We start from the raw sequence: 18503 nt of genomic DNA, 5'->3' as shown, positions 1-18503 counted from the left end.
AAATAAAAAATAAAGCGAGAGAGTGCTGAGATGGGGGGCAGGGTAGGAGTGAGTTGGTAACATACTAACACTTTTATTTAAAAGAGTAAAAGGGGAGGGAGGGAGAGGCAGCACTCAATCTGTAAAGATCCAGAATGGAGTCTAGATGCCTGCAGGTTGGTGGGGCTGAAAGCGTGCTCGAGGAACTGTCTTGTCAGGTGATAAGCCTGAGGAGAAGCTTAGGAAGCTGGCGGGGAGAGAGACACTATAACATAGGTCTTCAAGGTTACTCGTTATCCCTTGAAACCTGAGAAGAGCATACCAACCAGCAGAAGGAAACGAGATGCACCCGCGGGGAAGGGAGCAGAGAGCAAAGCAGCAACAGGACGCATTGGATAGAAACCAGGACGACCGACCACGGGACTGAGCCCTGAAAACGATGAGGAGAAATGCAAACCGACTTCAGGTCATTAAAAAACCCTGACTCAGCAACGCCTCTTAAGGGGGAATATCCTCAACATAGGGATTCAGAAAGGAAGGGCGCGAAGGTACAACTACGGAGTGAGCAAATGCAAAATGGAACTGAATTTGAGGCGATCAGATCTACAGCAGATAGAATTTACACAAGGAGAACTGTCATACAAAAGAAAGGGAGAGGATTACATTCAGGTGAAAGAGACAATAGAGCAAGGGCTTGCCAAGGTGGTAAACACAGGTGTGCCTCTGGAGACCACAGGTGTCAGGAACTGTCCTCCCCCAGCAGAGCACCATGGGAAACAACAACAACAAACAAACATGGCCCCCAGCTCATCAGCAAAGGCCAATGGAGAGCCCAGATTTCTACCCTTGCCTAGCTATAAGGAGGTGCCCTGCCTGGGCGTAGCAAGGTCATATCCATGAAGGCCTAGAGAGAGCCTAACCTGCTCCCACCCTGGGGGGCGGGGGAGCAAGGCACCTTTGTCAAGAATGACCAGATAGGGAACCTGGACCTCCTTCCACACCTGGCCGTTATAAGGTGATTCCCCTTTCCACCAGCGGCCTGGTTTCAGAGGAGGCCAGCTAAAACAGAAGCTTTAAATTATGACCAGAGTCTCAGCATAATCCCAAATATCCAGGATATAACCGAAAATCACTTGTCATGTTAAGAACAAGAATCTCCATCTCAATGAAAAAATTTGATCAACAGGCTGAACTCAAGAAGACATTACCTGACCCTTGGAAGCCACCATCCGAAGAGAAGCTTTTATCATTGTTAGGACTCAGTCCTGTCTTTGCTCTTCCTGGTTTCCATTTAATGTATCTTGTTGCAGTTAGAGCAATTAAAAACACCCTTGAAACAGAAATAGAAAAGTATCAGCAAAGAAATAGAAGATATAAAAAAGAACCAAATGGGAATTTTGGAACTCAAAAATAACTGAAATTTTAAAAAAGAAACCTCGGTGGATGGGCTCAAATTAGAATGGAGAGAACAGAGGAAAGAGTTAATAAACTCCAAGACAGAAAAATGACATGGTCTGAACAGTGAGGGGAAAAAAATGTGCAGAATCTTAGGGACAGGTGGGTCTATAACAAAAGATCTAATATTTAGGTCACTGAAGGCCCAGTAGAGGAGAGAGAGGGTAGAGCTTAAAAAGGAGTCAAAATAATAGCAGGAAGTTCCCCAAATTTGGCAGAAGACAGAAACCTACAGATTCAAGAAAATGAGTGATCCCAAATGAAGTAAGTTAAAAAAAAATTCATACCAAGATACGTCATAGTCCAACTACTGAAAAACAAAGATAAAAAAAAGTCTTGAAGGCAGTGAAAGAGAAAAGACATCTAATCTGTAAGAGGAAAACAATTCAAATGATGTGTATTTCATTAAAAGTCTATATAGAGGGGCACCTGGGTGGCTCAGTGGGTTAAAGCCTCTGCCTTCAGCTCTGCCTTCAGTGCCTTCAGCTCAGGTCATGATCTCAGGGTCCTGGGATCGAGCCCCACATCGGGCTCTCTGCTCAGCAGGGAGCCTGCTTCACCACCCCCCCTGCCTACTTGTGATCTCTCTCTCTCTCTCTCTGTCAAGTAAATAAATAAAATATATTTTTTTTAAAGTCTATATAGAGAGATACACTTAGGGATGCCTGGGTGGCGTCAGTTAAGAGTCTGACTAGTTGATTTCAGCTCAGGTCATGATCTCAGGATTATGAGATTGAGCCCATGTTGGGCTCCTCACTGGGCATGGAGTCTGCATGACAGTCTCTCTCTCCCTCTTCCCCTCCCCTCAGCCCCCACTGGCAAGTGCTCTCTCTCTCTTCTTCTCTCTCTCTCTCTTCTTCTCTCTCTCTCTCTTTCTGAGAGAGAGAGAGAGATACAATCAAAAACACTACAGATAAATGTTCAAGCAACCCTTGGGAAGGCAGGCAAAAGAAAACAGAAATGAAAAACAGAGGGAACAAGTAGTGAACTGAAAACGAAATTGCAGATTTAAGCTCTAACATAGCAATAATGACATTAAATGTTAATAGCTTCACATACGGTATGATTCTATTTATACAACATTCTTGAAATGCTGGAAGTATAGAGACAGAGAATGTACTAACAGTTGCCAGGAGTCAGGGATGGTGGTGCGGGGGTGGGCAGGGAAGGGCTAGGACAAGAGTGCCTACAGGTACAGAAATGCAAACTGTGTTTTGTATGGTGCGGGGGTGAAGAGTTAGGACAAGAGTGATCTTTGTCATGACAATAGTTCTATGTCTTGATTGAGGTGGTGGTTTCAGAAAGCCACATGTGTGACACGCTCACATGGAACTATATCCACATGTCCACAATCTCAGTCGCCCGTTTGCTGTTGCTCTGGGGTAAGGCAAGGTGCAACCATAGGGGAAAATGGGTGAACGGTGCATGGACCTCCCTGTACAGCCTTTGCAACTTCCTGGAGACCTATAATTTCACGATTAAAAAAAAATTAAAGATTATAAGTTACACGTATTTTAAAAGGTCAATACATTTGTAAATGAAGGAGAAATTATCTGTCTCTCACCATGTCGATACTTGGGTATGCCTTCCCAGAAGATGTGATGGCATCAGATATCGAACTATGATCAAGAAGTCAGGATCTGAGAAATAATATCAGAGCTATTTCCATTTAAAGAAAGACAGGAAAATGAGAGGGGAGGTCACAGTCACTAGTGTGGAGTACACATTAAAATGATGCAAACATGCTTTGCGTCTCTGAAAAATGAGTTCATTTCTAGGCTTCAATAACTATCCTTGGTTTCTCACCTCTTCCAGGGGGACAAGTGAAGGACAGGGAAATCAAGGGCAGTCCGATGGGAGGGACACCTGCACAGTGTAAATCACTTAGCTTCTGCAGTCCACCCATGAGAAGTCAGTAACACTATTCCAACACATCAGAAAAGCACAGAATATTTCTGAGACTCCATGCAACATCCCACACCACTGGAAAGGATACCTAGCTCTCCTGGGGGCACTGCTCCCCTGAAGTTCCTTCCAGCATCTTCCTTCATGTGCCCATAGGTGCCTCTTCTCCTCACGGCTCATTCCACGCCACTGTCCTTTGAGGGTCACATAAGACTACGTGGCTGGGACTCTGTCTGGCCACGGTCCTCTCTCCTTTTGTCTTAGGTTCAGCAGGGGACCTAGCAGCTCTCCTCCCCTCTTTTCCTGCCCTATTTCTTTGTAATTCCCACATTTGCACAGATGGACCTTCCAGCCAGCTCTGTTCTCTGTCCTTCTCAGTGCCAGTCATCTCTTCCTTACCCCAATCACCCATTCCCACGGCCCAACCCAGATCTAGTCATTTGTCTAAGTACACCCATTGCTCAATAAATGGAGAGTATTTCCTTTTCCAACCAGTAACTCCCATCTTCTCAGGTCAGTTTTTTCATCCAAGGGTGGAGGGCCCTACTAGGACCTTCAGCAGAGCAATTTTGAGCCATGAACTAAATGTACACACAGCTCAGTGAGTGGATTCTAAACATTGTGTGGCCTGTTAAAGAGCAAAGAAACTTGAGTTAATATAATAGGTCATTTGTGTAATTTCTCAACACAAGCAAACAAGACTTACTTTACAAGGCTACATGCATGCATATTGGAGGAACTGCTTCAAACAGACTATGGTGTTGGCCCATGACAAAGGCAGGGGAGAGGAAAGCGTGCAGATAGCAGGGTTGAAGGGCAACAGAGAAAGAAAATAAAAGTGAAAAGAGATAACAAGTGGAGGGGTCTTACCTGGCCAAAAAGAGTGTGCTGTGCTAAAGAACAGTGAGCATCGGGCGCCTGGGTGGCTCAGTGGGTTAAGCCGCTGCCTTCAGCTCAGGTCATGATCTCAGGGTCCTGGGCTGGAGTCCCGCATCCGGGCTCTCTGCTCAGCAGGGAGCCTGCTTCCCTTCCTCTCTCTCTGCCTGCTTCTCTGCCTACTTGTGATCTCTCTTTGTCAAATAAATAAATAAAATCTTTAAAAAAAAAAAAAAAAAAAAGAACAGTGAGCATCTTACGTCTGAGATCCTTCAGAACGTTAGAAGTCAGACCTAAGAGTCTGGGCAGACCCACGGCTCATTCGGCCTCATGCAATACCTCTCTCTTGGTTGGGGCCGGCAACAGGAGGATTGACTGATTAGCCCTGGAAGAGGTGGTGGCAGGCTCTGCAGGGTGGCTGAGGGGAGCGGAGACAGAAGGGATCAGGCTGAGGGTCTGCAGTGGGAGAAGGAGACCGAGGGCAGTGTTCTGGGCTGAAGGGAGGTGCAGGTACACAAACGTTAAACCTGGAAGCCACTTCTGTTGGAAGAAGGCCTTGGCACCTCTCCAAGGGAGGAGTCCCTCTGGACAGCAGAGGGAGGCGGAGCCTGCAGGAATCTACCATTCCACAGTGGACAGTGGCCAGAGACATCCCCACTCCAAGCTGGAGGTTCTGAGTATGGGGGTAGGGGGTCCCATGGGGTAAGGAAATACACTGGAGGTCATGGTGTCCAGGTGCTAGATCAAAGCTGGAGAAGTTCCAAGGCCAGACTGAAGGCACTGGGGCAGCTGGAGGGGGAAGCCCCATCCAGACAGGACTGCCCAGGGGTACCCATGTGTAACTCCAAGGGGGCTGGGTACCTGATGCAGGGGTGACAGGGGGTTTGTGTGCTGGTGTCACATAGGCATGCAAGCTTCCCGTCTTCCCTGGAGGCAGCTGGAGGCACGTGGATTTCCTCTGGGGGCTGGGAGGCGGGGGCACGTGTTTCTGCATAGCTTTTTCCCCTGCATAGCGGCTGCCCCTATTGTGGACGGGACCCTTTCTGTTCCTCTGCAAGCCCAGTTACATGGGGCTGGCTTGCCTTCCTGGCTCCCCTCCTGTGGGGTGGACAGAGGCTGGAGGAGAAAGAAGAGGAGCAGGGAGGGGTGTGTGGCAAGCCTGGGGAGGGACCAGGGGCGTCAGGAGAGGGCCAACCACACAAACAAGTATCAGATAGAGTTAGGGCTAGGGGAGTATGTAGTATTTCTTTGAGGTAAGTTGTTCTTTCCTACCCTTACGAACCCCCTGCCCCCACCCCAGTGTAGAAAACAAGAACCTGAGAGGATTAATGGCCAGGCTCCAGAGGGACCTGGGTGGGTAGAAGGAAGAAAAAGAGGAGACGAACTCCAAATCCTCCCTACCCCCACCCCAGCCTCGCAACAGTCAGGAACATAATGGAAATGGGCAGAATAAGGGGTTCTCCTTGGAAAGGGAGAAAGTACCCTTCCACTTTCTCAACACCCACCGCTCCCTGACCAGGCTCCCCCACCCCCGAGCCTTCCTCAGCAAGTCAGTAAGTGATAAGCAGAAGTGTGCCAAGGTCAGGGCCATAGTTCAGAAATGCACCCCTGCAGGTAGAGACCAGCCTGAAAGAGCTTTGGCCCAGAGGGATGAAGAAAAGGAGGGGTCATAGCAGCAACTTAGGGGAAAGGCAAACCTCTTAAAACTAGGGGAATGCTGTGGGCAGGGAGAGAATCAGGGGGCTTCAGCTATGTTTAGGAGTCCACGCTGGAGTCCTTAGCAAGCAAGTGTTGAAGGAAGAGTCCAGAATGGAGCCTGGGTAGAGATGGACCCACAGACACTCCAAGAACAAGGGGAAGACAATGAACCTGGGAAGGACAGCCAGTTCTGTGTGAGTCAGTTAACTTTCTTCCACATTTCCCAGGGAAGCTGATTGCATTCAAGACCTCAGTTCTTCCCTCTCCCTGTAGCCCCACCCCAGGTGACCCACTCAGGCTCCAGGATCAAGGGACACAGGCAATATGATCAGAGGTTTCAGATGGGTTCTTTCAGTCTGGGCAGAGCCTCTGTGATTGCCCTGAGAACATGCTGAGGGAGGGTAAGAGAATGAGCACAAGAGCTAAGACACCGCACTGGTTATGGGTCAGCCCTGAGCCCATGGACCTGCAGATGTGTGTGAGCCCAGGAGAGGTGGATTCAGTCCCACTGAATCTTGGGTGACATAGCCCGGGATCTGGGGCTGAGTACACTCTCCAGCCAATTCTCATGCACACTAACCACTGGGAAGAACTAGGCTACCTGAACGGCAGGGCCTGCCGGACCCCAGCTGGGAGCAGAGCAGAGGTGAGCAGAACCTGGTTGGTTTGTAAGCTAGGAGACATTTGCTGTGTGCTACGCAGGAGGAGCTGTGTTGTTCTTGTCCCACATCATTATTTTGCAATAGATGACTGACACACTTTGCCCCACTCCTACCTTCCTCAGAATAAATTCCAAGGGCTACAGTAAGGAAAAGTCAGAGGACAAAGAAACAGGGTGTTCTATACTGTTCCCTTCTCCCCAGGACACATTCTGAGGGACCAGCCAGCAGGACAAACTGGAGGGAAGAGGACAGCTGTGGTCACCTCCACCCCCCAGTAGAGCAGGAAGGACATGAAGGCAGTCATGAGAGGGGTGCAGACACAGGGCCCAGCAGAGGGAGCAATCGGCTGTCCTCTAGGCAGCGGACATGTGCTGGGATTCATCATGCACACCTGAAGACGTGAGACTGGGATGCAGAACAGAATTAGACTATGAACAGGAGCCAGGTGAGAATGCAGGTGTTTAAATAGACGTGTCCATGGACACCAGAGGCAATAAAGCCTGGCGATGAGAGCAGAGGGGCCCAGCAGGAAATGGACCAGATAAACCCACACCATGCTTTGTACCTGTAGGCCTCAGTGCCCACGTGGCCTGGATTCAGCCCTACTGCACAGAGGATGGGGAAGCTTGGACCACCCAAGAAAAATTCTCCCTCTCAAGTAAAATTGGGGCAGATAGAAATGATGCCTGGTGATGGGGGGTGGGGAATAGAAGTTCTCACTATTGAATAAGAAGATTCGAGTTCATTGAGAAATGCGGGAAAACCTAAAACAAAAGCCATTTGTGGGTTGAAAAAAGTGCTTGTGTATCGGAAAATAGATATTCTTAAAATGTCCATACTACGTACCACAATCTGCAAATTTAATGCAAGCCCTAGAAAAATTCCAATGGCATTTTTCAGAGAATAAAAAATCCTAAATTTTCATGGAAACACAAAAAAGCCAAATAGACAAAGCAAATTTGAGAAAGAACAAAGCTGGAGGCATCACACTCCCTGATTTCAAACTGTATTATCAAGCTACATTAATCAAAATAGTACAGTATTGGAATAAAAGCAGACACATAGATCCATGGAATAGAGAGCCTAGGAATAAGCCCATGCACTGATAGTCAATTAATTTACAACAAAGGGGTCAAGAACATACAATGGGGGTAGGGACAGTCTCTTCAATAAATAGTACTGGGAAAACAGGACAGCCACATACAAAAGAATGAAACTAAACCACTATCTTACGTCACACACAAAAATTAACTCCAAGTAGATAATAGACTTAACTACCATATGATCCAGCAATTCCACTTCTGGGGGTTTATCCAAGGGAAACAAAGAAATTGACTCAAAATGACATCTGTACTCCCATGTTCACCGCCATGTTGTTTACAATAGTCAAGATATGGAAGAAGCCACTGATGGATGAATGGATAAAGATGTGGCATGTGTATACACACACACACACACACACACACACACACACACACACAGGAACCTTATTCAGCCATAAAAAAGAATAAAATCTTAAAAAAAAAAAAAGAATAAAATCTTGCCATTTGCAATAACATGGATAGATTTTGAGGTCATGACACTAAGTGAAAAAAGCCTGAGAAAGAAAAAATACTGTATGATCTCACTTCTGTGCAGAATCTAAAAACCACACCAAACAAAGCCAAGCTCACAGAAACAGGGAACAGACTGGTGGATGCCAGAGGCAGAGTGGGGGTGGGGTTGTAAAATGGAGGAAGGGGGCCAAAAGGTACACATTTCCAGTTATAAAATTAGTAAGTCTTAGGGATGAACTATAAAGCATGGTGACGATAGTTATAGCCACTGCAATTCAAAACAAAAAACGTCACAGAGGTGGGATAGGAAAGGAGAGGTCAACAGCTTCTAAAAAGGTGTTGAAGTAAATGCAACTGAAAGGAATGGGCTGCGCAGCAGGTTGAAAGTATATATTTGCTAGTGCCCTCTCCCCATCCCCACTTAGACAAGGATAAAGGGTCTCAGAAAGGCATCCGTCTGCAAGAACAAGGATCACAAGAAAGGAGACAGGAACGAGGGGTGGGAATGAGAAAGCAGGAGGCCACGCAGTCTCTGAACCCCAAGCGGCGGAGGAAGACAAGGAGCTGAGTCCTAAGCCACAAGGCCACTGGAGAGCCTCAGAGAGGATCTCAAGTTTCTGGCATCGGGTGAAGTTGGAGGTGGTGTGGAAGTGGAATAAGGTAGGGGCTAAAGCAGAAGATCAGTTATGTCTTCGAAGACTCTCTCTGGCAGGTAGTTGGAACAGAGATACCTCTCTCTCCCCAAGCAGAGGAGACTGGATTTTCTTCTCTGCACTGAAAAGGAAGCAGAGTTGGGTAGTAAACAGATGTTTGCATTCTTCCCAGACTCCAACTCTCACCTTCTTTCAGTTCCCTGCATGCTACCCTTTCCCCTTGGGGCAGGAGAATGGAAGAGCCTTCTCTGGAAACCATGCCCAGGCCAAAAGGAAAAATCCAAAGGTAGTAATGCTAGTTGTCCCTCAAAGACAAGGTCCAGCCATCACCCGAAGCCTACTCACAGTCTCAGGACTTCTGGCCCACTCTCTGGTGCCCACTCCTAACTATAAGCCAGCAACCAAGTTTCGCTAGGCTTCAGAGAAAAGCCAGTCACACACAAGATATTATTTATTATGTATTATAATGTCAAGATATCTCTGCTACCTCAAAGACTAAGAACTAAAGCATGAGAGTCAGACATCAAAGACAACGTAGAGGGGGAAAAGAAACTCAGAAAAGTAATCTCCTCAGAGAGGTAAGACTGTTTTCTTAAAATATAAACAGGATGCTATTTAAAAAACAAAACAAAACTCTCAGAGCAAGAAGCTTGCAAATTAAATAGGCTAGCTAAAATGAAAAGCAGAAGGGCTGGAAGATAAAGTGAGAGAAGTCTCCCCAGAAAACTGAGCAAAATTATAAAAGTGCAGAATGGGAGAGAAAGTAAGGAAATGAAAGGGTCACTGGAGATCTAACATCTGAATGACAGGGATTCTAGAAACAGAATAGAAACTGGAAGAGAGTTTATCAAAGACACGAATCAAGAAAATTTCCCAGAACCTGAAGGATAGTTTTCTAGAGGGCCTGGGACCCACCAAGGATCCAGCAAATAGATGAAAACAGACCTACACCAAGTAATGATCGGGGAATTTCAGGATGTTGGGGACAAAGAAAACCCTACAGTCCCCAGAGAAAACAAATACAAAGGTTTTGGAACTAGAACAGCTTCATGCTCCAATACAGGTCCTGAAGCCTGGAAGGAAAGAGAGCAGGGCTTTCAAAATTCTAATGGGAAGGTTTTTTCTAGCTTAGAGTTTTAAACCTAGGCAAAATGTAGATGGTGGGGATGTAGTCACTATATTCCAAGACACACAAGAGGTCAAAGTTTATCTCCAAGGCCGCCTTTCTCAGAAAGTGGCTGGAGGATGGGCCACAGCAAAATCAGGGAGTCAACTGTGAGAGACGACCAGGAAAACAGAGAGGTCCCGGTAGGACAGCTGGGAGCCAGGCCAGTCTAGAAGATTCCTGGAGCAAATGCTTCAGAAAGGTGAGATCGATCGGGAGAAGCCCTGACGTGGGAGAACACATTGAGGAGATGAGGGGGGCAGGGCAGGACAGGCAGAAACAGCTACCCCTAGCCAGCCTAGAACTGAAAATCCAAGTGCTAGCTTGTTCTGAGGAAATACAGACATAGGTATCAAAATAATTAGCTAAAAGAGTTGCAAGGAATTGTCCCTAGGAAAGAGGGAATGATGGGGAAGATTCCTTTCCATATAAACTCCGTAAGACTATTTGCTTCTAAGTTAAATGTATGAAATGGACTATCAGGAAGAGTCAAACAGAAGAGGAGGCTCTCATTTTTCACCATCAGACTGGGCAAGGTTTATAAGGTTGATTTAAAGTACTATCTTTAGGAGATAGTACTGAGTGTTGGGGAAGAGGTGGGAAAACTGGTCTAATTTTTTCCTGGTGGGAGCAAAAGGGACATGATCTTTTTACAGGGCAATTTAGTATGTGACAACTCCCTGCCCCACCCGGGCAAGCTGCTTCTCTCCCTTAGCCGTGCATCACGGGTTGGGAAGAGGAAGCTGTGTGTAGCGGGGAGCCTCCCCTACAATGGCACTCCAGGGTGTGGGCGGGGCAAAGATCTGGGGGTTGGCGTCTGCCCCCTGGCAGACAGAAAGGCGGTAGCGCTCTGGGATAGGAGAGTCTTGGGCTCCAGACCATTCTCCTCCCTGATGCAGTAGCCACCATGGGCTCTAACTGTGAGCAAGTCTGAAACACGGAGCGGGAGGGGGCGGTTAGGTAGGAGAGCAGTTGGGGAGGGTGAGGAAGAGCTTTGTTTAAAGACTGAGGAGGAGGGTTGTTTACATGACAGAGATACAGAGCCAATTAGAGGGGCAGAGCAGGAGGGTGTTGGAAGAGAAGGGACTGATGGGAGTGTCCTGGATGCTGAGGAAGGGAGGGAGGATTCACAAGATTAGCCTTGCTCGGGACAAGACAAAGCGGGAAAGGACTCACTTTCACCAGAAAAAAAGCTGCTCTCTCTCTCCCCTGCAGAAGTCCCAGAACCCACACACACCTGGTTTATTTAGTGCTGAAGCGCTCCCCGAGGAGAAGCCTGCGGTCTTGGGAGTGCAGTCATCCCAGGCCGGGCAGCACACCAACCTCCTCACGGAGCAGCTAGAAGCAAAGCCACCCCTGCCTGCTGCTTGTGGTTTTCCAGCCACCAGGGTGTTGGCCCTGCACCTGGTGCCCTTACAGAAGGCAAGTGTGCCACAGCTTGTCACGTGAGCAGCGCAGTCAGGCCACCTGATTTGACTCTAAGGGAAATGATAGGCTCAGTCACTGTGGAATGGTGCCTGCACAGGGCTCAGTCACAAGCAAGAAGCTGGTTGGACTGATCCACTAAACTGTTTATCCCAGAGATAAGGAGCAGACAGGATTGAACTGGATGCTGACAAGGAGGGGGTCTGGAGGGTGCAATTGACCTAGTTATCAGAAGTCAAGGAAAGATGACTGAACTGTGGATTTTGAGCCGGGCCTCAAGAGAGAGTGAAAATCAGCCGTGCTGGGTGGGGAGTAGGGGTCCTGTGCACAAAGGGAGGCCCAGCTGCCAAGGCCCCAGGGCAGGAGCAGACCCCTTCCAGGAGCCCACAGGGTCAGTGTGGCTGGCACCCAAGGCAAGGGAGCTGGAGGCGGCTGGCCAGGCTGGTGGCCCCACCTTCCAGGGACATGTGTGCCCAGATAAGGGAGCCATGGTGAAGTTGGGGTTAGGAGCAGAGATGAATGCAGGTTTGAATTTCAGAGCAACATACCTGGGAGCCAGGTGGATGTTGGCATGGCCGGGAGGGCACTGTACAGTGTCCCTTGGGTTAAGGGGGGACAGGAGCGTGTAGGAAAAATGCACCATGAGAGTGGTCTACGTGAGAACACAGTTAAGACCCTCAGAGGTTATTCCAATCCTCATAGCTCCCTGTTTTGAGTGTACCTGATTTGTGGTTTTCCCAGAAGTGTTAAAAATCTTTCACTATGATTGCAGATTTGCCAGCTTCTCTGTGTTTTTGTGGCTTTTGGATTTAACACGTTTGGAGGCCAATTATTTGTGTAGCACTTACCAGGTGTCAAGCACTGTCCAAATACAAACTCATTCAATCAATTCTAACAATAGGAGACTGGCGCAGAAAATTATACAATAAGGGCTTTGAGAAAGCGAATGAAAGTTTATTGATTAACAAGGAAAATTGTTCAAGATATATTATGAAATAAAAAAGGTAAGTTATAGTGCAGTTTATACAAGTTGATCCCTTTTCTGGTGAATGATAGAAACATCTCTGTGCATAGGAAAATGGTCTGGAAGTTTGCATACCAAACTGATGACATAGATTATATTTGGGAGGTAGAATTACAGGTAATCATAACTTCCTTATTTCTGCTTTTATGCCTCTTCCGTTTCTCGATAACAAGGATCTATTAGTTTGGTAATTAAAAAATAAAATAAATCATTTGATGGGGCTCCTGCTATTCAAATTATAAACCTGAGAAATTGCATATAAATGGACTGAACATTCTCTCTAATGAAGAATAATGTGTTTAAACTAAAGACACCAAGAACTGGACTCAGGGCTTTACGGGGAAGAATTAGAATCAGTCATACCCAGGTAAGGATGGAGGAGAAATCCATGGAGTAGAGATGGTCCCTTCACCCCAGGGGTCCTCAGACTTTGGTTAGCCTGGAGAGCTTGTTACAATGCAGAGTGCCGAGACTGGGCCCCAGAATTTCTGATTCTGTGGGTATGGGGTGGGGTGGAGAGTTTGTATTCCTAGTAAGTTCCCTACTGCTTGTTTGAGAATCAGCTACACTTGGGAGCCCCAGCCCCAGCTGGAAGTTAATACAAAAATAATATGTTCATATGGTGTGGCTACTATACAGCTATTATTTCCAAGTTGGAAAGAGCCTGGCTTGTAAAACCATTTAGGCCCAGAGCTTTTGAGCACTGTTATTCAGACTTGATTTGTCATGCTATGGTCTACTCAAAGGCTTTTAGTTTTTGAGTCCAGTTTTGGCTAGTTGCATTTTTCTTTACAGTCTTCCATTACTCAGAGATCTGGAAATCTCTTAGCATTGTATTGAGCATAACAGACCCACAAATATTTACATATCCTACTGCCCCATTAGTTTGGGGTCACAGTTCTCCTGTATCTCAGCACTATCTGACCGTCCCACCCCAGAATAGCTGCAACCAAAGGTCCCTCCAGGCCAGATGACTGTGCTCAGAGGTCACTTGGCCAACCATATTGGGAGTCTGGCTTGCATGTCCTATGACCTAATACAGAGGAACATTGAGCCTCTGGCCAGTATGGACATTTATGCCAGTCAGTCCTTCTTTGGAAGACTCAGGATGAAAGGTACTGGTCTGGCATAGATATATATTTTTTTAATTAAAAGGTTTATTTGCTGGAGTTTAACAAGTTTGCATGTATTTAGGTTTACATGTATAATACAGAGTATATAAATGTAGTAGGTTACAAGCAAAGAATCCAGAATGGTTTTGGGGAAATCTACTAGCTTGTTCTTAATTTTTTCCCAAAAATGTTTAATTATAGTAAAATAAATATAACATAAAACTGATCATCTTAATCATTTTAAGTGTATGCTTCAGCAGCATTCACTGTGTTGGGCACTCATCACCAACATCCATCTCTAGAATGTCTTCACTTCCCAAACAAATTCTGTCCCTGTTAAACACTAACTCCTCATTCCGCTCCCCCAGTCTCGGGCACCCACCGTTCTACTCTCTATCTCTGTGAATTTGACTTCGGTACCTCACGTAAATGGAATCCTACAGTATGTGTCCTTTCATGACTGGCGTATCTCACTGAACACTATGTCCTCAGGGTTCATCCATGTTGTAACACGTGACAGACTTGCCTCCCTTCTTAAGGCTGACTGATATTCCATTGTTTGTAGAGACCCCATATTGCTTATCCATCCAGCTGTCAAAGGATGCTTGAGTTGCTTCCCCATGTTAGCTATTGTGAATAATGCTGCTTTGAACATGCAGTTATTTCTTTGAGATCCTGCTTCTAGTCCTTTTGGGTAGGTATCCAGAAGTGGAATTGTTTTTCAAGGCACCTCCATACTGTCTCCCACAACAAAACTGCATCCTTCCACACCCCCACAGCAGTGTGCAAGCCTTCTGATTGCTCTACGTCATTGTCAACGCCTATTAGTGTCTGCTGTTTTGTTTTCTTTGTTCTACAGCAGCCATCCTAATGGGTGTGAGATAGTCATTCATTGTGCGTTTGAAGTGCATTTCCCTAATGATTAGCGATGTTGAGCATCTTTTCATGTGCTTTTGGCCTTGTGTGTATCTTCATTGGAGAAGTGTCTATTCAAGTCCTTTGTCCCTCTTAAAAATCATTTTTATTGTTTTGAATTATAGGAATTTTTAATATATTCTGGATAGTAAGCCTTTATTAGACGTATGGTTTGCAAATATCCCTCCCATTCCATAGGTTGCCTTTTGATTCTTTTGTCTTTGTCCTTTATACACAGAAGTTTTAAATTTTTATATAGTCCACTTTATCTACTTTTACTTTTGTTGTCCTTCTAAGACATTATTGCAAATCCACTGCTACAAAGTTTTCCTCTATGCTTTCTTCTAAGAATTTTGTAACTTTGGGACTTTGATCCATTTTGAGTTTGTTTTTGTATATGGTATAAGGTAAGGGTCCAATTTCATTCTTTTGCCTGTGGATACCAATTTTCCCAGTACTGTTGGCTTTAAGATTCCAGAAGGAAGCAAAAAGACAAATTCAGGATGTAAGACCATCTACAGGACAACTGAGTTGGTTTCTGCAACTTGTCATTCTCACAAAACAAAACAAAGCAAAACACACGAGTAAGGACCTTCCCAAACAAGAGACGTATCAACTACATGTAATATACGGACCTTGTTCAGATCCAGATTCCAAAAATTAATTGTAGTAAGACAGTTTTGAGACAGCAGGGAAATTTAATTATGGACTATTAATTTCTACCAAGGAATGATTATAACTTTTGTCAGGCAGGAAAACAGTATCACAAATATGTAGTTACAAATTAAGATCCTTTTTTCAGGCATAATTGAAATATGAGGTTATATTAGTTTCAGATGTATAACATAACACTCAATATTTGTGTTTATTGTAGGAGTCATTAATCCAAGCAAGATCATGGGGCTTGGGGGCAGCCTATTCAGAGAGAGGGAGATGGGTTGGGGGTAAAAGGTAAACGGTAGAGATGTCGAGGTTTTTCCCTGACTTCTGCCCTGCACACACACCATAATGGTCCCATTAATTGTCATGTGAGAAACATTGGAACAGAGCCAGGGATGAGGGAACCATCTTAGCATTGGCTTTGGACATGTCTGAAGTACCTTGAAAATTCTGAGCTGCTGAATTTTCCATTGTATGAAGGGTCTGGAGCCCTGAGGAGGGGACTGCCCAGCTGACTGTACCCCAGAATCCCAAGCAGGCCTAGTGTGAAGGCTCGTCCTGTGAATGAGACGCCTGCTCTATCCCCTACCTGTCCTACTTCCTCTTATATCCTGAGACAACTCTGTCTTCAGAAAAGCACCCTTAAGCTTAACATTTTTAATGTGGCAGTTACTTTTTAAACTTCATCTCTTTTGGGTAAATATTCTATCAAATTATTCTCCTTTTCCTTTCTCCTCTTGCATCAGGAGAGGTGTGGGTTGCCTTGGGTGCTTACATTGCCTAATGCTGGGTACTATAGGCTGGCACCTGCTGATTAGGGGCTAGGCCCTGTTATTTTGGGTATTGAGGAGCTGGTGTCCATTGCTCATGTCCTTATCACTTTGTGACTTGTGGTCCAGAGGGCTTCTCAGCCTGAGTCTAGCCACTGCCCTCGTATTGGGCTCTTCCACACCCTCTGGAGCTCAGGTGACATTGGCTGTTTCCCCAAAGGTGTGTGGGGCTCCATGAGCCTCCCTCCGGACTTTTGCCCTGAAAGGCCACCACAATGATCAAGGGACAGGGTGTTGGTGCCAGGTAGAATACAGGGTCTCCCTAAGAGGCATGTAGCCTTCTCAACCTACGCGGGTTCCCGCCATCTTGCCCAGTCCCTGCACTGGCAAAGTTGGAAGGAAGGGATGCTGGTCCCCTTTCTGGGACCCAGGCAGTCTCAGCCTCCCTCGCCTCTTGCCAACCTTGTCCAGCTTCTTTACCCACTGGGGTTGCATTTGCCTGAAACACATGAATCTCATCCTTCTTCCCAATGCAGTGGCTTATTATAAAGATCTCTCTGTTCAGCACTCCAAGCTTAGTTCACTACTGTTTTTTTTTTTTTAATTTTTTAATCTTGAAATGATTATAGATTCACAGGAAGGGCAAAGATAGTACAGAGAGACCCTGTCCCCTTCTCCCACTGTCCTCCAGTGGTTACATTTTGCATAACTATAGCGTCACATGGAAGCCAAGACACTGACACTGATATGGTGTGCCTGTCTAGTTCTGTGTCTCTTATTATGTGTGTAGATGTCATGAAAACATTGACTGGTCCCTTCCTCGTGCTGCCCTTTATGGCCACTCCTCCCCTTCCCCCCATCAGCCCCAACTGCCAGGAACACTCACTTGTTCTCCAGCTCTGCAATTTCTTGACCTCTACTTATTAAAACTCAGCTTTGGAAGAGCTTGATCTTCTCTCCCTTCTCAGGGCTGTGTCTGTGCTCTTTCTTTGTGAACCCAGACAACCACTTCTTTATTCTCTGTGGGGCTCTTCTCTTCCCACCAGAGCCTGGGGAGGCCTAAGCATCAATGGATGGAGGGCTACAGGACCCTCAGATCCCCCCTGCAAGGAAAATCCTTTGCATAGTATTTCAACATGCCCTCCCTGGGCCTGCTATCCCAGCATTGCCCTTCTGTATTGTCGTATGTGGCTCCCAACTGAAACGACACTTTCTCGGCTGGTGATGAAACACGTATGCTTCTCTCCCTCTGTGACACCTCACAGACTTGGCAGGGCTGTGGCTGGAGCTGCCCAGAAGGAAGACTGCCTTTCTCACCCAGGTGGTAGCCTCAGGATTTGCAAAGTGGGCCACATTTTAAGGCAGGGAATGAAAAATATTTCAGATTTGGAGAAAAATCTTCTACCCCATTTCACACAATGCAATTACACAAATAAAACCTTTTATTTCTATAAAGTTTGACGTTTGACGTTTCCTACCACTACAGGAAATAAACACGATTAGCCCATTCTACAGTGTAGGACCACAGAAAACACAGGAAGGTATAAAAGCCAGCTGGGACTGTAGTGACAAAGCAGATCAGTGGTCACCTGGGGGAGGGGTGGGGATGGAGGTCTGCTGTAGAGAGGCACAGGGAGACTTTCTGAGGTGATGCAAATATTCTAGACCACAATTACGGTGTTGAAGATATGATTATATGTATTTACCAAAATTCAAGCTTCACACCTAAAGTAGATGAACTTTATTATATGTAATTTTATCTCAAAGTTGATTTTTCTTTTTTTAAAAAGACAGTTGGAAGGGACAAGGGAGGGCATGCCAGGAGTGACCAATGGGACAAGGCAAAGGAACAGTTTAGAAACTGAGGGCACGTGGCACATATGCCAAGCTGGCAGACAGTGTAGAGAAGCTGCCTTTGTACCTTCCAGTAGGGGACACTTGCTCCAAGTAATGCAGGCAGGCCTGATCCGAGGGCCCAGAGAAGGGTCCCATAGGACCAGCCCCAGACCATCTTTGGCTTTGAGCAGGAACAAATCAAACGTGAACTGCAGCAAGTGGAGACAGTTTATTTAAGAATGTTAACCGATGGGTGGAGACTAGCAGATAGAGTGGGAGACTCAGTAAGGAAGGGAGAATGAGTCCTGCTGTCTGTCGCTTGGAGCTAAGGGTTTATATTGGAAAGGGGTCCAGGGTACATGTTCATCTAGGAATCCAGAATAGGGTCTGAGCAAAGGTAAGTGACAGGTGAATAATAGGTGTTATTTCATAAACTACTGAAGGTAGAGGTGTTGATGCCAGCATCAGCTGAGACTTGTTTGAAGCTAGTGTGCCGGCCTGTGTTTGGGATCTGGCTCTTCCTAGATGTCATGAGGTGTTTGGGGCCTAGGACAAACTCAGAAAGCGATGAACTTTTTTGCTTCTCCCGTGGAGTGGGAACTTCGTTTCTTTGGCTTATTCAGAGGCAAATTATGGCGCATGAATAAAATGGGGCCTAGCAAAAAATTGGTGAAAATGGAGTCCCTTCAGCTCTATCTCACAGGTAAACCCTGACATTCGTCAATCCCCAGCCAATCTTCTTTCAAAACTCCAGCAGGATTCAAACCTCTTAGGTGAGAGGGGGAAAGGTGAGAAGGAGAGAGGAGGAGGGA

At 46.2% G+C, this 18503-nt stretch overlaps 1 long non-coding RNA gene across 1 annotated transcript; it reads right to left on the bottom strand.

Moving 5' to 3' along the window:
• Window positions 1–2286: 2286 nt before the first annotated feature.
• Window positions 2287–11370, bottom strand: LOC131824310 (uncharacterized). The gene is made up of 4 exons (XR_009350822.1): window positions 11187–11370; window positions 4210–4433; window positions 2999–3074; window positions 2287–2898 (listed from the first exon to the last, which is right to left on the bottom strand). It is a non-coding gene; the product is annotated as an uncharacterized LOC131824310 (long non-coding RNA).
• Between the last annotated feature and the right edge of the window lie 7133 nt (window positions 11371–18503).

Source organism: Mustela lutreola, chromosome 2, assembly GCF_030435805.1.
Source record: "Mustela lutreola isolate mMusLut2 chromosome 2, mMusLut2.pri, whole genome shotgun sequence".
Lineage (NCBI taxonomy): Eukaryota > Metazoa > Chordata > Mammalia > Carnivora > Mustelidae > Mustela > Mustela lutreola.
This window is presented reverse-complemented; position numbering and strand designations above follow the sequence as displayed.